This window comes from Arvicola amphibius, chromosome 7 (genome assembly GCF_903992535.2).
Source record: "Arvicola amphibius chromosome 7, mArvAmp1.2, whole genome shotgun sequence".
NCBI lineage: Eukaryota > Metazoa > Chordata > Mammalia > Rodentia > Cricetidae > Arvicola > Arvicola amphibius.
In genome coordinates, this window is record NC_052053.1 from 90766542 (window position 1) to 90787847 (window position 21306).

The 21306-nt window shown below is 40.5% G+C and overlaps 1 protein-coding gene across 1 annotated transcript in view; it reads right to left on the reverse strand.

Moving 5' to 3' along the window:
• Positions 1 to 21306, reverse strand: part of Nrxn3 (neurexin 3) — a 1492393-nt gene that overhangs the window by 1206054 nt on the left and 265033 nt on the right.

Sequence of the window (21306 nt, forward strand, 5' to 3'; positions counted from 1 at the left end):
TTACATATGAATGAGATTATTGGTGAGCTATCTGAGCGTGTGATTGGGGACTAACAGGGAAAGGAGAGACATGAGACATGAAGCAAAAATGGAAAGGTATATGTAGAAAAATACCACTGAAATCACCACACTGTGCCTTTATAAAAAAAAAAGTGTGTTTCTGTTTAAATCACGGAAACAAATTTTAGAAAAGATAAAAGTAAAGCAAATGAGATAGCTTAAAGTTCTTGCCCATTTAATCTGTAGGCTCTAACTGCATTAGGTTCTGTTGCTTACAACCAAAGGTCCTTGACTGAAAAATTCATATGAATATTTTGTCCCTAGAAATTATCTCCCTGCACATGGCTGTCTCTCCCTCGGTGTCAATGCTATGTACATGCACTGTAAAAACCCATAGCTCTCGTGTCGCTTCTAGTTCTCCAAGATTCTCAACATCCCTTCTGAAAGAAAAGCATGGCTCATCAATAACGATGCCACTGAAACAACATCTGAAACTACCACAAAATAATAAACAACAGGAAGTGATGGCAAAGTCTATCAGGCTCCGTTGCAGTCTGAGAATGTGTAATAGCAAAGGCAGGCTTAGTGGCCACGCTGGAAGTTTAAAGCTATTTTTTTTTCTCAGAATTCCTCTGGATCCTTTGTGATGAGTCCTTCCCAATCACCTCTGTGCTGTTCCCCTTTATCCTGCACCCAACTGATGGACAATCCTTGAGCTTCAGTTTAGTAGTTCATAAACACTTATCTTGCTGATACAATGCTGAGCCTGGGTAGACCTCATCGGTAAATCATTCTTGGGACTGTTATTCTTTACTAGTATTGCATTGCCAGAGATCTTGAAAAAAATGACAGAAGAAATGCATTCTACAATACATTGTCTATAAGCCTCTCACCCATTTGCAGGAAGACTATCGCAAGTCAAAGCCAGGAAGCTGACTTTGAACTTACTGTGTAACCCTGTGTCAAAAACATTACACCCTTGATTCTGAGTTATACTCTTTATTTTCTAGATTTATACTTAATAATTTATGGAGGGAGACACACATGTCGTTTTGCTCATGTAGAGATCAGAGGACAACTTGTGGAAGCCAGTTCTCTCCTTTACCATATAGATTCCAAGGAATGAACTCAAATTATGAGGTGTGGCAGCTTGGCCTATCTCATGTGTCCCAAGTCATCCTTTCTTTGAAGTTTTAGTTTTACCCTCTCAATAGGCCACCTCCATTAAAAAGCCCTCTTTCGAAGTAACATAAGCTAGGACTGGAGAAAATGAGAAATAATTCCCCCCTTGGCACTGGTATCTAAGGAAGAAGGCTTAAAAACAATGAAAACAACAACATAATAAACAATTAAAGTACGACTTATCATTTCAATATATAAGCCCCAACTTATTACACTGTAATTGTGTCCCATATGTCAGCTCCTCTTACCTTGCCAAGGAAGATATGATTTATTGAGTAGTGAATCCTGAACCAAGGGGCACAATTTTTACAACTAATATTGTCACTGTATAACAATATTCCCACTCCAAATTCTTAGGTACCAAGATTAGAAATTAATCTTAAGTAATTAATATGCTGAGTATGTTTATTAGAATCTTGAATATCATTACTTCTTATGTGTAAAATGCACATAAACACATTGGTTTTGTATTAAAATATCAGCATTTCCATAGAGACAGGAAAGGTTATTCATGACCTCTGGTCATAATTGCATGATTATAAATGGCCCAATTGAAGGAGATCTTAGGAAATGGACATCTAACCCTATGACCTCAACTCTGCCCAGGAATGACCATAGACAATATCCTCAGGTAGCTGTTACCATAAATCAAGGCAGTCAGTGTAAGGAAACATCCAATCAGAAAGACACTATGATGATTAGGGGTCTTAGGACTGGTATAGTCCTCAAAAATCTTGGCTCTTAGAACCGAGAAGGCGAGAAGGTTAGAACTCCATTCCCTTCTTCGAATCAGAGAAACCTGAGCCCAAATTTTGGTCCTGGAATTATATTATGATGGTCTCTTCCCACTTATCTCATTCTGAACCCACAATATTTTTTGGACTCCAAAAGCCAAATGTTATTTTCACAACCCTCTCCTATCCTAAGCACACCAAGTCTTCAGATCAATAGCAGTACAAGAAAGATTCCCAGACTCTCAGTCACATACATCCCAATGTAAGTATTAAACCTGAAGCCAGACTGAGTTGTTCTCCTGTAACCAGCTAAGCAGTGAACTTCCTGTGTAAGAGCTACAGAAATATGACTGAGATGGCTTATTGGCAGAGCCACGCGTCTTTGTTTGGATTTATTTGGAAGTAAATTCAAAAGGTAGAACTTCAGTATAAATTGTTTACATAGAAGGTGGTGTAGGCATGTGACCTCTGCTTCAGGTAGCTTCAGTAATGGGCGAAGCATCAAGCCATCTTCTAGCATGAGAAATGAAAGGAAAATCTAGGAGCCCGTGTTGAAAAGATTACTAATCCTTGGTGGAGGGGCACTAAAGGAGGGGACCATTATACTCTATACTTTGTTCTGTATCAAATAAAGTGGATCCGTGGCAAGGAAAAGCTCACACACTGGGAATGGTGTGCGCTGGCAGAAGTCACACTCAAGTCGAAAGATATGGTAGGGCTCTGATGGTACTTCTCAACGACAGAATACGTTCAGGCTCCAAGCTTTGCTTTAATTCCTAAGGATCATGAGTTTGATCAGAAGACTGTGGAATAGACAGCGCATCTGGATTTATACAATAAAAGTCACTTGGATGTAGCAGAAGTCACAGGCAAATTCTATTGTCCGTTGATAGCATAACACCATAAGTAGCTTTTATTTAGTTCTAACTTTGGGATATGACACATTTACATGCACACTGTCATGTAGAACCCTCAGAACTCCCCCAAATATACACTAGCCTCCTCCATTTTTATAGATTTGGAAATTGATGTGTCTCAAAGTTGCCTCCCAAAATGAGATCGCTAGTCAGAAATAGACATGGGATTTAAACGCCTTAATATAGCATCCAACCACATCGTATTATCCTTTGGATTTCTTAGTCTCTTTCTTCTCTCTTCCTCATAGAGAATATTACTGAGTCCTGATCCTACAACAGGCACTGAAATAAATACCATTTCTTAAGCTTTGTGCAAACTACGGGATGTGGGAGCCATCATTAGTCTCCATCCTCAGTTGGGAAGATTAAAGCCTGTAAAAGTTAACTAGCTTCCTAAGATCGCAAATTAGTAAAGTAGCAAACCTGGGACCATAAACGAGGACTGTTTAATGCCAGGCCTCCAGCTTTCGATCATTAAACTACTGCCTAATTCTAAGAAAAACACAGGTATGGATGGTTGGGTGCCTGTTGTTTGGAGTCTGCTGAAATCAATCTGCCATATAATCCAGAGTGAAAATAAGCTTATTGTCACACTCATTTTCCTTCTTTTCCCCACCCCTCAACCAGGATTTAGCTTTCTAAAAACTAGGGCGGCAGAACCTTGGATACCTTTAGATTTGCCTGGTCCATGGCATCTCAGCAGTCAGTCTCACTGGTGACAGAGAAAAAGAAAGCCTTTCTCTTAATTAAAAGATAAGACAGAAACATTTCAAGGAATTGGCTCTCATTCCCTTCCATTATGGCTCTAATTTGCTCATTATACAAAATTATTAAATGTGTTTTATTATGATTAGATGGTCTTTACTTATAACAAAGGAGCAATCAGGTCTGTCCTTGTAGCATCCCTTGTGTGCATACACACACCAGGAAGAGAAAGAAAAACTAATTTTTAAAGTGAAACTATTGTGAATGTACAAACAACTATTATCAGTAAACTTACATGAAATTGTCGCTACAAAAGATGCTTCACTTGGAGACTGGGTAACTCAGGCAGCTGATAAATATAAAGAGGAAAGAAAAAAAGAAAGGGTAGAGATTGATGAGAAGAGAAGAGGAGAGGTGAGGAGAGGAGAGGCGAAAAGAGCAGGGGAGAGGAGAGACAAGAGAGGCAAGGAGAAGAGAGGAAGAGAAGAAAGGAGAAGGAGGGAAGGGGAGAAAAGGGGAAAGAAGAAAGCAATAGGAGGAAGCAAGAAAGAGAGGAAGGAGGGGGAAATCTGGTTTAGATGACAGAGAGTAGAAGAAAGGAGGAGAAGGAGAAAGAGGAGAGGAAGGAGGGTGGAGGGGAGGGAGAGACAGGGGCAAGAAATAGAAAGAAGTAAGGCGAATGGTTTAGACATTGAAGTATTACAGATAGGGAATCAAAGATGGACTCTGAGGATGCTATGACAATGTTTTAAGCAAAGAAGATCTAGAAGTAAATGAAGACAGTAGAAATTGACAGCGCCCTCTGTCCCACAGCTGCACAGAGCTAGTGTATGCTAAGTCTGCACGGCCACTCCAGTGCATATCCATGCTTACCAGGCTCTAGGGACAAGAGTCAGACATGCTTTCAAATTCTAATTTACAAACTTTCACGTGTACAAAACTCCAGTGTGGCTCTCATAGATCTACCGACAGCTGTGTGTGGTTGTCATTTCCTTCTGACTGACAGCAGTTATCCAGTGTCATTATTGCCAGTGAACACTCCTTATTTATCTCCATTTGAATAGAAAATACCACTGTATACTTGGAATTCTCTACAATGGATTTATGTTATTCAAAGGAGAGTTAGCAAAATCCACATTAGTTCATTATCCCGCAATGGCAGAGATAAAGCACCGATTTTTTTGTACATTATTTAGTTTAAATCACAATTTTCATAACCAGAGCATGCAGACAACACAATCTATCTGTAAATCAGAAAAAGTAGGGTTTCTTCAAACTTACTCCAAGCTTGGTTTAAGTTCTTTACATCTAATTCCACTCCGTGTGTCATACACTCTGATCACTACTGAAAATAGGGTTAATGCTCTCCAGAGTATGGAGGTCTACTGAAGAAAACAAAGCATGGACAGTCACTGTGACGCGGTGGCTGTCACATGGGCACAGATGCACTATTATGCCAACAGAAGGATGTGACCTGCCCTAAAGTGGCAAAGAATGGAACAATTAGTGAGGTCTTCCTAGAGAGAAATTCCCTAAACTTATTCTCAAAGAAAGGTCTTTGAGTTAACTGCAAGGCAGAGGGGAAGTTCCAATGAACCAACCCTAAGCCATATCTCATAACCATTCGAGGAACTGCCCACAATTGGGTGAATCCTTTTTCCAGCACCATTTTTCTAAAAAGAAAATCATGGTTCAAGATGCCAAAGACCAGGTCATCTCTAACACTTGGTTCATCTCTCTTCATTCCTGTCGTAAGCATCATCATCAAAGTTGCTCAGGATGACGGCTATGGCAGGATGAGGACACTTGGGCCATAAAAGCAGGAGAAGAGAAGAGGTACCGCAAAACAAAGGGCATATCAGTAAATAGAGGAAAGAGTGGAGTTACTTAGAGCATCGAGAAAAATAAAAGGACAAACCCAATGTCTCAAAACCTGTTTGGCTATGTCTTGTGGCCTGTACAGACAGGTTCATCAGGTAAGAGCATTGGCTTCCCTCTGAAAGGACCCCAGATTCAATTCCCAAAAAACTATATGGTGGTTCACAACAGCCTTTAATTGAGGTCTAGGGGATCCAATGCCAAGACCTAATTATAAAGCAAAACATTCACGTACATAAAATAAAAATAAATATTCTTTCAAAATTCCTTTGAATGTGTTTCATAAAACATAACCAATGATAAGATAAAGACGAAAATGACTGGGACAGAAAGGTGATGTCATCCAGGCTTCAAAAGAACTTTCAGAGGCAGGATCTTACTATCTAGCTCAGGCTTGCCTAAAACCCAGGATCACCTTGCCTACCTCTCCTTGCCAAGGGATGAAGGGGGACCTAGAATGAGCCGATTTTCTTCCTGAATTCTGTAAACAGTGAGAGGAACACCTGAAGGTTTGCACAGAGTTTACCATGAGAGACGAACTAGATGCTACCAGCCAAGTTTAGCTGCCTAACTCTTGCCCTGGCAATAGGACAGCCTAGGTTTAAGGTCATATCCTATGACCACTGCTATCTAAATGGGCTGCTTCTTACCTATATGTGGTTACCTGGATGAAAGCCATGCCCACCGTAGAAGACACCCCAGTCACCAGCAGGGACACCCATCACTTGTGGTTCCCCTGGAGCGTCAAACATCAATTTCCATGGCAACCTCTCCCCACCCTCCAGGCACCTGCTACCAACCTGCAGAAGCCTAAGTGCCTTGACAGACAAAAATGCAATTTTGTCCAGGGAAAGGGGAAATAAAAAGGCTCTGAGTGATTTTTTGCTTTTTCTGCTGAAAGGGGTAATTTCTGCTAAGGTAGCTGAGAGCCTTGTCTCAAACCCTGAGTATTTTATTCATCATGCTCTTCAGGGAGCTACAGATAAGGAGAAAGGCAACACTTCTATCTGTGGGGCCAAAAAAGCCATAAATGTGTATTGGGCATTCCAGCAAACACTGGGCCAGTTTTTAAAGAAGAAAGTGTCTGCAGCCTTGGTGCTAGAAGTACAGGGTTGCCCATCACAGACATGCAAAAATGACAGCCTTTCCAACTCCTTTCTTGTGTATTGTGTGGTATGGTGTGTGTGTGTGTGTGTGTGTGTGTGTGTGTGTGTGTGTGTTTCTGTTTTGTTTTTCAAGACAAATTTCTCTGTGTAGGCTTGGTTTCCCTGGAACTCACTCTGTAGACCAGGCTAGCCTTGAACTCACAGAAATCCACCTGCCTCTGCCTCTTGAGTGCTGGGATTAAAGGCGTGTGCCACCACTGCCCAGCTTCTTTTGTCTTCTTGATGGCACAAACCATTGTTTTACTCTGAAATACAATGAATTTCACTCTTGCTGAAAAAGTTCTCTATGAAGTTTTGGAGAAACCCACTTTAGATTAAATTGTACTACACAATTATGTATTGATTCCAAAAGTACTGTTGAATCAAGTCAACCACAGATGCACAGATGTGGGAAGGTTCACAAAGTAGCATCCTTTAGTTGAGGAGGTATTGGCAATTGATAACTACTAGAGGAGTGAGAAGAAGTTTTCTGCAGGGAGATAGCCTCTAAGAAGCTACCCATGCTCTGACAGATGGCCCTCCATCCATATGCATATATGGACAGCATTGAGTGGACTCAGTGGGTTTAAGAGAAAGAGAGAGGGACAGACAGAACATTAATTACAAAGGAAGACAGGTAGGGAGACAGGGGAGAAACTGGACGAGAAGGAATGTTGGGTGGCTTAGATCAAAACATTATTTGCACATATGAACTCCTCTAACCACTAAAAGAAAACAGTTTAAAAGAAGTTATAAACCATAAACATAAGTAATTAAATAAACTGGCACCTTTACTAAAAATAACTTGATTTCAAGATGCCAACACTTTACTTATGGATCTTTGAAATGAAATACTTTGGATTCATTAAAGAAACATTCTAAAAATACTACTAATGCGTGCAGCAGAAAGCTACCCAAAATGCCTAATATTCTGGACAGAGAAGAATACTCCTGTGTGGGCCTTGAGTACCGAAGCAAGTTGTTTTGTGTAAAGGTCATTCAAGAAAGGGAAATGTTTCTACAGGATATACTGAGGGGGGAGGGATAGACCCGCAAGGGAAGCTGAGAATACCATAATGGGAACACCACACCACAATGTTTCCTAAAGCTGGAGCTACTCAGTACAAGGGGTTAGACAGAGAACAGACATCAAGGAAGGAATGTGGACCATCAGAAGCTGTCAGTTGACTAAAGCAAACACAAAACAGAAAGTGGGATCATGATGCCTCCAGAAGTTCTTTTATTGTACAGGATTGTTTTGGCTATCCTGGGTATTTTGCTTTTCCATATGAAGTTGGGTACCATTCTTTCAAGGTCTGTGAAGAATTTTGCTGGGACTTTGATGGACACTGCATCAAATCTGTATATTGCTTTTGGTAAGATTGCCATTTTTACTATGTTAATTCTGCCTACCCAAGACATGGGAGATCTTTTCACTTTCTGGTATCTTCTTCAATTTCTTTTTTCAAAGATTTAAAGTTCTTAAGGAAAATGTAGTACATTTACACAATGGAGTACTACATCGCAGAAAAAAAATAATAACATCTTGAAATTTGCAGGCAAATGGATGGATCTAGAAAAAATCATATTGAGTGGGGTAACCCAGACCCAGAAAGAAAATTATCACATGCAATCACTCATAAGTGGTTTCTACACATAAAGCAAAGAAAACCCGCCCACAAATCACAATCCCAGAGAACTTAGACAACAATGAGGACACTAAGAGAGACATACACGAATCTAATCTACATGGGAAGTAGAAAAAGACAAGATCTCCTGAATAAATTGGGAACATGGGGACCATGGGAGAGGGCTGTAGGGGAGACGAAGGGAGGGGAGCAGAGAGAAATGTATAGCTCAATAAAATCAATAATAAAGAAAAAAAGTAGGGTCATGGAAGCTCTATGGAAGGGAAAGAGGAGGCCGCCAAGTTGAACATTAGACATGTTGTGCCATGGTTTGAATATGGAATATTACCCACGGCTCCTGTATTCAAACACTTGGTCCCCAGCTGGTGTTCCTGTATAGGGAGCATGTAGAATCTTTTGGATGTGGGGCATCGTTGGCAGATTTAGGGCCATATTCATGGGTCTTGTGGGATATAGGGTAGCCCTGCCTCGGGTCTAGATCTTTGTTTCCTAATCCACCAAAATGTGCAAAGCCACGAAACAAGTTCCTGTTGCCAGGGATGGGTCCCCAGCTACTATGTCTTCCTGGCCAGGATACATAGAACCTCCTGAAAACATCAGCCAAATGAACCTCTTCTCCCTTAAATTGCTTTTGTCGGGTAACTTCGTAGTGGTGGACAAAGTAACCAAAACAAATGGGCTTCACAAAAACATGCTTCTTCTGAAATTAAAGGGTGCCCAAGAAAGGAAATCAAATAAGAAGGAAAGGAGGGAGGGAAGGAAGAAAGGAAAGTTTCAGGGTGGGGGAAGAAAGGTTATCTCTAGGAATCAAAAGTATTATAAAACTTAGTTTCTGTATATGGATTCTCTACATTTTGCCACAGTCCCCATTATTTAACTAACCCAGGGATTTAAGCTTGTCATTCTTAAATTTTTAAAATCTCATTTATTTATACTAAGTGTTCTGCATGTACATCTGCATACCAGAGATGGTATCAGGTCTCATTGTAGATGGTTGTGAGGCACCCTGTGGTTGCTGGGAATTGAACGCAGGGCCTCTCAGAAGAGCAGACAGTGTTCTTTGCCACTGAACCGTCTCCCCACCTTCCCTTTTTTTATTAAATGATTTTACTTTTATTTTATGTGCATTGGTGTTTTGCCTGCACGTGTGCCTGTCAAATTCCCTGGAACAGGAGTTATGGACAGTTGTGAGTTGCCATGTGGGTGCTGAGGAATTGAACCCCAGTCTCTGAAAATGCAGTCAATATTCTTAACTGCTGACCCATCTCTCCTGCTACCATTCTTAAATTTTAAGGCATTTTTTAGGAAACCAATGGAACACCTCCAACTCTGAAGGCAAACTCTGCAAAAATCAAGCCTTCCCTTCGTCTCTGGGCTAGCGGCTAAGTTAAGCTTAAAAACAGAGCGAAAGCGTGAGATAAGATGAAAAGCTCTGAGTTTGGTTAAATTTGAGTTGTCATTCTTCAATTAACTCCCTCGAATTCACAGGATTTGAAAAAGGATAATCTGTATCTGGAGATACTTTGAAAAGCAAAGGAGATGTAAAAGAAAGTGAATCGGGTTTAATATTTATGCAGGGCAGTTCTAATTAAATCAGCACATTCAAGGAGGCACCGAGCAGTAAAGATCTGCCTTCTTTCTCCTTCTTCTCCTTTCTTACCAGTTACTGCACTTTAAAGAATATCAGTTTTTCCTGATCTGTTTTCATTTCACAGAAGAGGAAGGGATGTTTAAAACAGTAACTTAAAAGAAGAAAATAGCTAAGCATAATGGCACACACCTTTAATCCCAGAACTCCCAAGATAGAGACAGGCAGATCTGCCTGAGCTCGAGGCCAGCCTGGTCCACAGAGGGAGTACCAGGACAGCCAGGACCACACCTGGGCTCAAAACCCAGGCTCAAAACCACAAAAGAATAAAAATTAAAAAATCTAAGAAGAAAACAAACCTAAAAGATATTTCTTCAGAATAAAAAACATATTATCCCATAACCAGTGACAGAGAATTAACCATCTGGCAACATGGTCACTCTTAAGCTTAGTATATCTATGAAATCATCCTTGACAAAATAATCTAATGTGTGCTATCTCCTTTAATTTTGCTTACACCCCCCCCACTAGTCAAATAAAGCATTATTGATCCCATTCTTCAGGTCAGGAAAACTGGAGCTTAAATAAAATCAATGAGATAGGACAAAGAAAAAAAAAAAGAAGGGGGAAATTTAGTTTTTTGAGACCGTTGTGGTGACTTACAAAGTGAACTAATGGAATCTTCTCCTAAGTGAACTCTGGATTCTCAGTGTTGTTTGCAAGTAGCCATTTGATGCCTGGTAGATAGCTCGGTCAGTAAGTTCTTGGCATGTAAGCATGAGGACCTCAGTTCGATCCCTGAACCAGTCTCTAGGATCCATGTTAAAATAAAAATATATAAATAAAAAGCCAGGTATGTTGAACCACTTGCCATCCTGCACAGAGATAGTGGAGATAGGTAAGCTTGGACTCCCTGGCCAGCCAGTCTTGCCAAATCAGCAAGCTCCTGGCCATTGAAAACTCCTATCTCAAAACAGAAGAGAGGCAGTTGCTGAGGAAGAAAGAGGCTCAATACTGATCTCTAACCTCCTCATCTGCGTACACAGAAGCACCCACACGAACACACACTCATACACGCAAAGAGCACTTTCCGTCATCTGGCTTCTATTGTCTCTGAATAGCTTGCTAATTCTATCCACACATCCTCTGCCAGTCTTCCACATTGCCTGGCTGACAGAAAATGGCTCCATTCAGCAGCATAGAAAACAGAAAGTTAGCCGGGCGGTGGTGGCGCACGCCTTTAATCCCAGCACTCGGGAGGCAGAGGCAGGCGGATCTCTGTGAGTTCGAGACCAGCCTGGTCTACAAGAGCTAGTTCCAGGACAGGCTCCAAAGCCACAGAGAAACCTTGTCTCGAAAAACCAAAAAAAAAAAAAAAAAAAAAAAAAAAGAAAACAGAAAGTTTCTTTAAGGTGCATAGGGTGATAGCCAGTGCTGTCACCTGCCTTTCCATGCAGATTGAAAATGGTGGGGAGGGGCAGGGCACGAAGCTCATTTCTTCTACCAACTTCACTCATTGATTTTATTTTCTCTCTCTACAAATGGAAATAGTCCTAACTCCTACCTACTCTTAGGATTATTGTGTTATGGTGATAATGCATAAAATTGTTTACTTCAGTGTCTGGTGTACAGCAAGCGTTCAGAAAATGTTAGCTACGATTACAGGATAAGGCAGAAATGTTCCATTTTCATTAGAGAGGAAATTGGAGGTCCAAAGGAGAATCAAAGGTAGGAGCTCAAGTACAATAAGCTGTGCATTTAACATAGTGTTTACAAGAAGGAAGGCTCAAAGTCGGAGTGGCATAGTAACTACTGCTTTTATTTTAGCTTTGGTCAGACAGCACAGTGGAACCTAGTTCTTGCCATCTCAAATCCTGCATCCACAGGAATATGGTCATGGTGTTGACACACGAAGGCCAGGGCTTCTGCTGGCATGCTTAGTGTGCAGATTTGAAGTCTGGAGCCCAGGGGTCTCTTGAAAGTCGAGAGGGATTTCAGACTGTTCATACAGCCACTTGATGTCATCCTGCACGGCAGATGTCCACAATAGCCTGGCATCCTTTCTGATCCTATCAGCTTATTTCTCTGCTGTGGAGTTGTGACATCCCGTACGTCACGTCACCCCTCCTCTGCAAACTCATCACTGGTGCACAGCTGTTCAAGTATTAGAACAAAGCAGTTCTGTGGCTCAGCTTCTTACCCTTTCCTGTCTCTGGTCACACTGTAAGCCGCAAACCAAGGGAGCGTCTTACCAGCCCTCTTTGTGACAAGAGCCCAGAAAGCGTATGTAGAACCCAGTCACCAAAACGGACTAGAAAGGAAGGCAGCTATCTTCTCAGTGTCTTAAGGAAGGAAGAGTCAACCTCAAGAAGTTACAGAGTCAAGGTCACTCTGCTAATGAGAAGTGAAACCCAAGAACGGACTCTGACATCACTCTCTTGATTCCCATTGGCTAGTAGTTAATCTCTCCTAAAGTATTAATTGATAATTACAGAGTAAGCTGATAAAGGGATTAAGGTTAGACCCCTCCCAAGGATATTTTAATTTAGAGGGATTTGAATTTCCAACTGGATAAAGTTATTATGGTGTAAAGTCAAAGCCAAGAGACTGCAATACTATAGCTCTTCCTCTTGCTCTGCATTCCTTGATCATATCAAGTTAGCGGTCAAGTTTATAAGTGAAAGTCAATGCCTCTTTTTAAAATTTAAGCTTTAACTTATTGGGTGTGTGCGTGCATGCGTGTGTATGAAAGAGAGCAAGCAGGTATGCATGCTATGACTGACACGTATGTCAAGGCCAAAAGACAACTTTTGAGAGTTGGTTCTCTCCTTCCACCACAGACTGGGAATTGAACTCAGGAATGTTTTGATCTACTGAGATCTGTCACCAGCCCTTCAATTTATTTAAATTAGTTTATTTATATACACTTAATTTATGTCTTATTTGTTTTTTGAGACTTTCATACATGAGTGTACACTGCATGAACGTCATATCTACCATTCCTCCTTTCCCTCCAACTTTCCCTGCTTCCCCTATATCCAACTCTCAAATTCATATCTTGTTCTATAATTATATATATATATATGTATATATATATATATATATATATATATATATATATATATATATATTAAGCCTATCGAGTCCAATTGGTATTTCCTATTTGAACATGGGTTTAGGAATGATCACTTGGACATAAGCAACCTATCAGGGAGCTCATCCCTGAAGAAAACTGACTTTCTCCTCCCTCTGCCCTTGACTTCCTGCTGGTCTTCAACTAGGGATGAAGCCTTGTGAGCCTTTCCCCAATCAATGCCAGCATGTCAACTGTGTGGTCTGTGGAGGTCCTGTGAAGACAACACTCCTGCCATCTCTGTCACGTCCTCTTAGCAGTGTTCTTAGTACCTTGGTGTATGAGCCAGTGCTCATTGTCACGGCTTCCCTTTATCCTCCATCCTCTGATGCTTTATAGCCGCTCCCTGAACCACCCTAGTTGTATGCAAAATAAGGTCCAGCCTTGAGACAAAAAAGTCTCCTTTTATGTCTATCCCTATTAAAGCTTGCAAGCTGAGAACTGCCCTCAGACTTCCCATATAACTCTAACATCTGCAAAGGGTCTTTCTCCAGGCTCCGAGCTTCCCAGGCAGCCACACATGTGTGAAAATGAAGCCACATGATTTTCCCATGGACCATCAGAGCTCCTCGGAAACCAGAGGAAGTGAGTTAACACAGAAAGGATTGTCAGAGAGGTAGATCAGATGAAATGCTGAGGGAACACATGCAGCTAAGAGGATTATGCTGAGAGGATTAACTGACAGGGGAATGAAAATGGAAAAAAAAAAAAAGAGAGACACTTACTGGAGTCATCATTTCCTCCGCAGACAAACTCACATTCTGGCTTCTAGAGTCTCACTCTGCTCTTCCTTAATCCTCTTTCCCTACTCCAAATTGATATAATATGATTCATTCTGGGGCCATTTTTAATCTAGGTCTTGATGGAGTACACGTAATAAATCTTAATGAGAGAGGTAAATCAAAAGAAAGGTGGGGGGAGGGTAGCAGAAATTCAAGCACAAAGTCAAATACAGAATAGAACGGAATCCAAGAAAGCTTACCTGTAGCCTAATCAAGGTCATAATAGTAACACATAATAACAGCAACACAGAAAGCAGGCTGGGAAACAGACTCACCCTACACTGCCAGAGATCACACCAGATAGACTAGTTGAAAAAAAAAAGAATTGTATTGGGCAAAAGACCCTGCATCCTTGATTCCAGGTTAGATAGTTACCTGGTTTATCAAAATTTCCAGTGATGCCTTTGAACTTGAAAGTAAAAGAATAAGAGATCCCCAAGGGCTACTCTATGGATTAGCAGGACCAATCACCTGGGGCAATCGTTAAAATAAATATTCCTGTACCTGCCCTAAGAGATTCTGATTCAGAGGATCTTGGAAGAGCCCAGGAACTTGTGTTTTTTAATAAGCTCTCCAGGCATTCTGTCAGACAGCTAGGCTTCAGAATCACTGGGCTAGAAAGATGATCTCAAGTATAGTCCCTCTGGGAACCTGGCTTTGGTTCACTGATTCTCTTAATAGACACACACCTCATAACATGATTTCTTGCAAGCACACACATCTAGCAATTTCTCCAGCAGGTAAGTACAGATGTACCATGCAGGGGCATTCTTTCTACACTGGTATCTCCCAGAACAGTATGGCTCTAACACAAATCTACATACGGGCAGAAACATATCTAATAAAAACAAATAAGTAAGAATGCACAGGGATACTCACCCATATGCTGACTAAGTCTCAAGTACTGTGTTTGCAGCACATTTTTGTGTCAGAAACAATTAGGAGGCATAAACTATATATATATATATATATATATATATCTGCTGCTAATAATAATTATTAATGTACCACAATCTTGGATGACTTTCTTATTTTGCCAACAAAATAGAATCAAATCCAAGATGTTGCGTGGTCCACATTTCTTGAAAACACTGTAACTGGAAATGGCATTCACTGTTTTGTCTCTCCTGACTTGTGCTAGATTGAATGAGAATGCCTCCATAGAATAATAGGTTTGAGTACTTGGTCTCCAGTTGGTGGAACTGCTTGGGAAGGATTGGGAGGTGTTTGGCCTTATTGAAAGAGGTGGGTCACTGGGGGTAGACTTTGATGTTTCAAAAACTCAATTCATTTGCAGTGTGCCTCTCTCTTCATTCTGCTTTCTGATAAAAAATGTGAGCTCTCAGCTGTTCCTGCCACCATGCCTTTGCTCCACCACCACGGACTCTAATCCTCTTAAACAGTAAGGCCAATTACATGCTTTCTTCTATGAGTTGCCTTGGTTGTAGACTTTTGTAACTAAATCACTTCTGTTTACTAGTTATAGAGGAAGTAGACCCCAGTTATGAGCTTGAGTAATGTCTGATCTTTACAAATCACTACTGGCCACATGATTTTAGAATTGGCTGGGAGTAGGCTTTAGCTTATTGTGGGGAAGAGAGAACATGATGAAATTTGAATGTAAGCCTCAGTGGTCTGTAGAAGAGGGCTGCGGGCGACTTCCTGCCGCCCTGCTTTCGGCTACCAGCTAGCATATGCCCCGAAATAACAACACACAAACTGTATTCATTTAAACACTGCCTGGCCCATTAATTCCAGCCTTTTTCTCACATCTTGACTAACCCATATCTAATAACCTATGTAACACCATAAATGGTGTCTTACCCTGAAAGATTCAGCATGTCTGGCCTGGTGGCTGGCTTCATCACATCTCTCTCAGAGAGGAGAGGCAAGGCAGTCTGCCTAACTTAGGAGAGGTGTGGCATCTGACTGAGCCTTCTACCTCACTTCCTTCTTCCTGTTCTGTCTACTCCACCCACCTATTTTCTAACCTATTAGGCCAAGAGTTTTCTTTATTAATTAACCAATGAAATCAACAGATTGATAGAAGACCCGCCTCCATCAGTGGTCCCACCAAGTCTATGGAGAAATTGTTATGAGAAAAGTACAATTGATAATATAACAATACCTCATTCCTCGTTTGGAATTATTTCTGAGTTTAACACTTTTTCAGGACAGCAACCCAGTTATTTTCTCAGAATCATGGAATTTAGAGTAAGATATTCTTGAATTTAAATTCTGACATTGGCATGTTATAGACATATAAGAAGTGAACGAATAACTATGCCTCTCTGAATTTCAGTTCTCTTATCTTTCACAACCTCCTTCTTAGGATTCTTGAATTGTGTGTATATAAAACAGAACATGCAATAACTCCCCCTTTGTAGGTGGTCAGAAGATAACAAAGCTTATTTTACCATTCTGGTCTTTTACTTGATGAAATGATACCTGAATCCTTCAAACTGATAAAGTATATCCTACTTGGAAAAACTATGGCTTTGTATTTATCAGCGAAGATATTTTATGGAACTATTACCTAAATCCTCTGCCTTCACTCTTTAGTCGTCCTTTCCTACTCACTGGTTGGTGAGATTAAAAGTATATCACTGTCTTCCAGATTAAGAATTGTTCAGAGTCTAGGAAGATGACTCGGTGGTTATCAGCATGTGCTGTTCTTGAGAGGGCCGAGGCTCATTTCCAAGCAGCTGCGCCTTTTACTATAGTTGTAAGAAATACAGTGACCTCTTCTGGTTCCCACAAGCACCAGCTACACACAAAGGGCACACATGTGTGTGTGTGTGTGTGTGTGTGTGTGTGTGTGTGTATGTCTGTGTGCATGTGTGTGTGTAGGCAAAACATTCATAAACATAAAATAAAAAACAAGAAATCTTCAAAATATAAAAGACAATTAAGTAACTTGTACTGTTCTCTTGATTCCCAAGGCTCCAATATTTATTCTGTATGTGGTGTTTATCGAGATATACAAACAAATTCTACTGAGAGAGAAGACCTCTTACCCAGTTATATAATTGTGCTGTTTTTCACTAGAAACCATGTATTGTAATTAAAGCTCCCTCTTTTTAATAAAAGTATGTAATTTCCATATTCCCTGAAATAATACAAGATTACTTGGCCCTACCCCAAATTTATGATAATTTCTTCCTAATAATTAACACAATGGCCATAAAATGTTGTTCTTTTCTTATCCTTGATTGCTAAGAGGTCAATGGTAAACTCAACTTCGGACTTTAGATATAATACTTCTTTTTCTGGATATCATTGGTTAATTAACTCTCCATGCAGATGACTTTCAAGAAATGAAATAAAAACTTCCTCCATTACTTACTGATGATGAATAATATCTAAATGGCTACCATTATATGTGGTAGATATCCTTCTGGAGACAGATATGTCCTTTGGAGAGAAATAGATGATGAAAAAGCCTGAATATCAAGAGAGGCTGATGAAAGAGAAAAAATGCTATCATTTTATGATAGTTTATGCCTTTCATGGGAAGGAAAAGGGAAGAAATAATACACAGGAAATTAAGTGAAAATGGAGATGTCAGAATGGGTGGAGGTGACAGAATGGGTGGAGGTGACAGAATGGGTGGAGGTGATCAGAAGGGGAAAGGACCAGGAGAGAGAGGAGGGGAGGAAATGGGGGAGATGATGGGAATGGAGGGGAGAAGAGGTATGCATGTTAGATAAACCTCTTCCATAAACTATTCTAGTGGTATTTTAATTACATTAACTCATGCATTTGCCATTAACAGAGAAACAAGACTCTTGCTCTCTCCAGTATTGTTTATCCTCTAATGACAAAGGAAAACAATGTAATTCAGAAACCATAAATCTAGCTGAGGAAAATGTCCTGCTGACAGATTTCATTCAGTGCTGCTTAAAAAGAGAAAAAGCTTAACTTCTCTACACCATCATGTTAAGGTCTGTCTCTGTTGCCCTCTGGCATCTTCATAGGTCTCAACTTGCACTTGGTGCTGGGCACTGCAGCATCTTCCCCTACTGAAATACTCCAGATAGACAGCCATTTTAGCTAAGGTTTGTGTTGCTTTGATAAAACACCGTGATGAGAAAAACTCATGGGGAGGAAAGGGTTGATTTGGCTTTTACTTTCACATCACAGTCTATCAGAAAAGGAAGCCAGAGAACGAACTCAAGGCAAGAACATGGAGGAACTGAAGTGAGGCCATAGAATGACAGTTTTGCCTGGCATCTACCACTGCAACGACTGCAAATAGGAGAGGGAATGTGAGGAACTGAGTCAGTATATACTGGGTATCCGGATCCAAGTTTTCCCACAAGCAGAGGACAAGACAGACTTAAGTTAAAAAAAAGTCTAGATTTGGTTGAAATTGTGTTCATGATAAAGCTTGATACCATATATGTCAATGATAAATGACAAAAATGAGCTAATATCTTCTCCTATTAATAAAACTTAATCCCCCTTTTCTGCTGGGTAGCTTAGGTTTTAGCAATTCATAGAGGCTCCTTTATTGGGTCTCAAGCAATTTTTATTCTGATACATTCATTTTTTTTCTTTCTCTTTTACTTTCTACATGAAGCAAAAGTCAAATTAAACACCTTCTCTAACCACCCACAGCTCTTGGAAGCCCAGACTGCGTAAGGACTCCACCAGGGGAAGAAAGGACTTAAGAAAAAAGTGTTGCACAAAGATTTCACATAGAATTTTTTTATGGGCGGGTAAAACTCATGCCAGCTACCATTTCCTCAGAAACCTTGTCTCAATTCTGAGCTTTCATACCTCTCCATTATGGGGATCACATCTTAGCTCTTGTGCTGTATTACAGGGACCTTAAAATTACAAAGAACTAAGTAAAATGAGGCTATGGTAGTTTGAGTGCAACTGGCCCCCATAATTTCATAGGGGGTGGCACTATTAGGAGGTGTGACTTTGTTGGAGTAGGTATGGTCTTATTGGAGCAAGTGTGTCACTATAGAGGTGGGCTTTGAGGTCTCATATGTGTTCAAGCTGCATTCAGTGTCTCAGACCACTTCCTGTTGCCTGTGGGTCAAGATGTAGGATTCTCAGCTAGTACTCCAGCACCATGCCTGCCTGCATCCAACCATGTCCCACCATGACGATAATGGACTAAACCTCTAAAAATATAAACCACCCCATCTAAATAGTTTGTTTTTATAAGAGTTGCTGCGGTCATGATGTCTCTTCAGAGCCACAGAAACCTTCACCAAGACAGAGGCCATGTTTATATAAGCCTTAATCCCCCAACTAGGCCGCAAAAGACTTGTGTGAGGATACCATGTTTTAGATAATTTTTTTTTCCCAAGCCTTCATTTAACTTAGGAAAGCGGGCTTCTCTATTTGCAGTGCCAGCACAGAAGTTCTTGTAAGACATACCTATCATCCACAAAGGTCTGTGCATATAGTGAGACAGTTTAATGCAGGAAGTCCATTCTTACTCGCTGTGATGAGAACCCAAAGGAATGACAACCGCTGGACAAGTATTTCTGACAGTGAATATCTTGTGCTTCCCTTGGGTGATTTCCGAACAGACTATCAACCTGAATTTTTCAGGGGTGAAAATCCAATTTTTGACAAGTGTTTCTTTCCTCATCTCGCTCTCCTTAGCACTTTTACCTTGACCACTCTTTTCACTGAATAATTGAATGGAAGGTCCAAAGCACCTTCGAGCACTGGGAGCTTTGATAATGAATTACTAAATGTGGTTTTCTGTGGGGGAGGGGAGGCTTTCCTGTCTCTGCACAGAAGCGGCAACCTATCTGGCAGCTGATCATCCAGTTTCTGAACTTGACTAATGCAATGATAAGTAGGCGAGAAAACAAATGTGAGACCTGGAGTATGACATCCAAGCTGCCCGAGCCTGAGCATGAGGCCTCGGTGTCACAACAAACACGATGGAGAAAACAGGCGTGTCTGAAAAACCCTGTCCCTCTGTCTGTGACCTAACAATGGGGGCAGCTCAGAAAAGAAGCCTTTCCTACACATGCGTGTGTCCTGGGTGACACAGCGTTACCTCAGATCCTCTTGTTCTGAGATTCTAGTCTGAGCACGCTCACTACCACTACATCCAGCATATTTAAGTCAATTTATTAAGTATTTCGGTCTTTTTTTTTTTTTTTCACGGTCCATTCCTGAAGCCAAGAACTACAGCCAATAAACACAACACACAGATTTACTCATTTCTAAGACGTCTATTTTTATTGACCCAAATGAAAAATAAAACCTAAGCTATATTCCAGGGAAATACAGTCTATAAGTTTTCCTTTTAAAAGAGTAGATCTCATGTGATTTTCTTGCCTTAATAAAATAAGATTTAAGACATACAAACACCAAAGATGAAGCTGGAGATGGGCCAAAAACCTGGCAAGGTCAAGCAGTTTCTTGCTTGCTGTCTCCAACTTAGACACATCTGAACTCAAGTCACCAAATTATCACCATGCCACAGGATAACAGTATTTTAAACAAAAATGGATTAGTCGTCATGTAATCTATTGCCCTTATCTTTTATACTATAAAAACCCTGAGGGCTAGATAATTTAAATTATTTTTTTCTATGTAACCCAATCTAGCATGAAGGCTTCTTAATTTCCAGCATAATTTAATATATAAAATGTTAATGATAAGATTTTTTTCTCCTCTGCTAACTTATTTCTTCATAATTGATTGACTATAATAGTAAGTTTCAACTTGGCTTTCTACAATATTCTACCCATCAGGAAAGTCAACTATATATTTGGAATTCATTGTTACTTGTTATATATAGTCTCCTCAAATACTCTACATTAGCTTAGACCAAGTTTCCCTGTCAGGATACAGACCAGAATTCTAACCTGTAGCTTTGTGTAATAAATTTGATGTTTCCTACCAACTCCCAACCAGAATGTTGAAAACCCCCATAATTCACTGCTACTTCTCGATGTCATCGTTGTCTTAAAACCATCTCTGATTTCCTAGGTTCAAAACTTGGCAGTCTAGCATGTGTATATGTGTGTGTGCTCAGGTGACTAAATTAAGTTATGTATGACTTAGAATATTTCTTAGAGATCACCCTGCCTAGCACATGGCATCTATCTTCCCCCAAGCCAAACTTTCTGCTGTAGCCCTGCCCATCCCATTCTTTCTCCCATGTTCCATAGAATTAAACAGTATACATTAGAGGGAAGCGTGTAGACACTCCATAGCTGTTTCTTTCTGCTGGATTCCTTCAGACAACACACGGCATCTTCGAACCATTCCCCAATACTGTCATGCTGAAGAGACAATTCTGCTGACCCCAATCTTTTATGAACCCCTCTTCTTAGTCTTATCAGTAGCTTTTCTTGTCACATTCTACCTGTCTGGGGTTAGTCTTCTTCCTCTACAGCATCTGTGCTCAGTCTCTGCCCTCCTAATATTTTTATACATTACACATGGAATCCCCAGTTCTCATAGAAGAGAAATTGTACGTAGAATGGTGCTATAGGTAGTGATGAGTTAAATTGTTTCTCACCAGGTTCCTTTCCGGGATAAGAATAGAGAAAGTATTTAGGGGGAAGGGAGTTTTTCAATCTGAGGTCAGTTGCTTATTCTCTA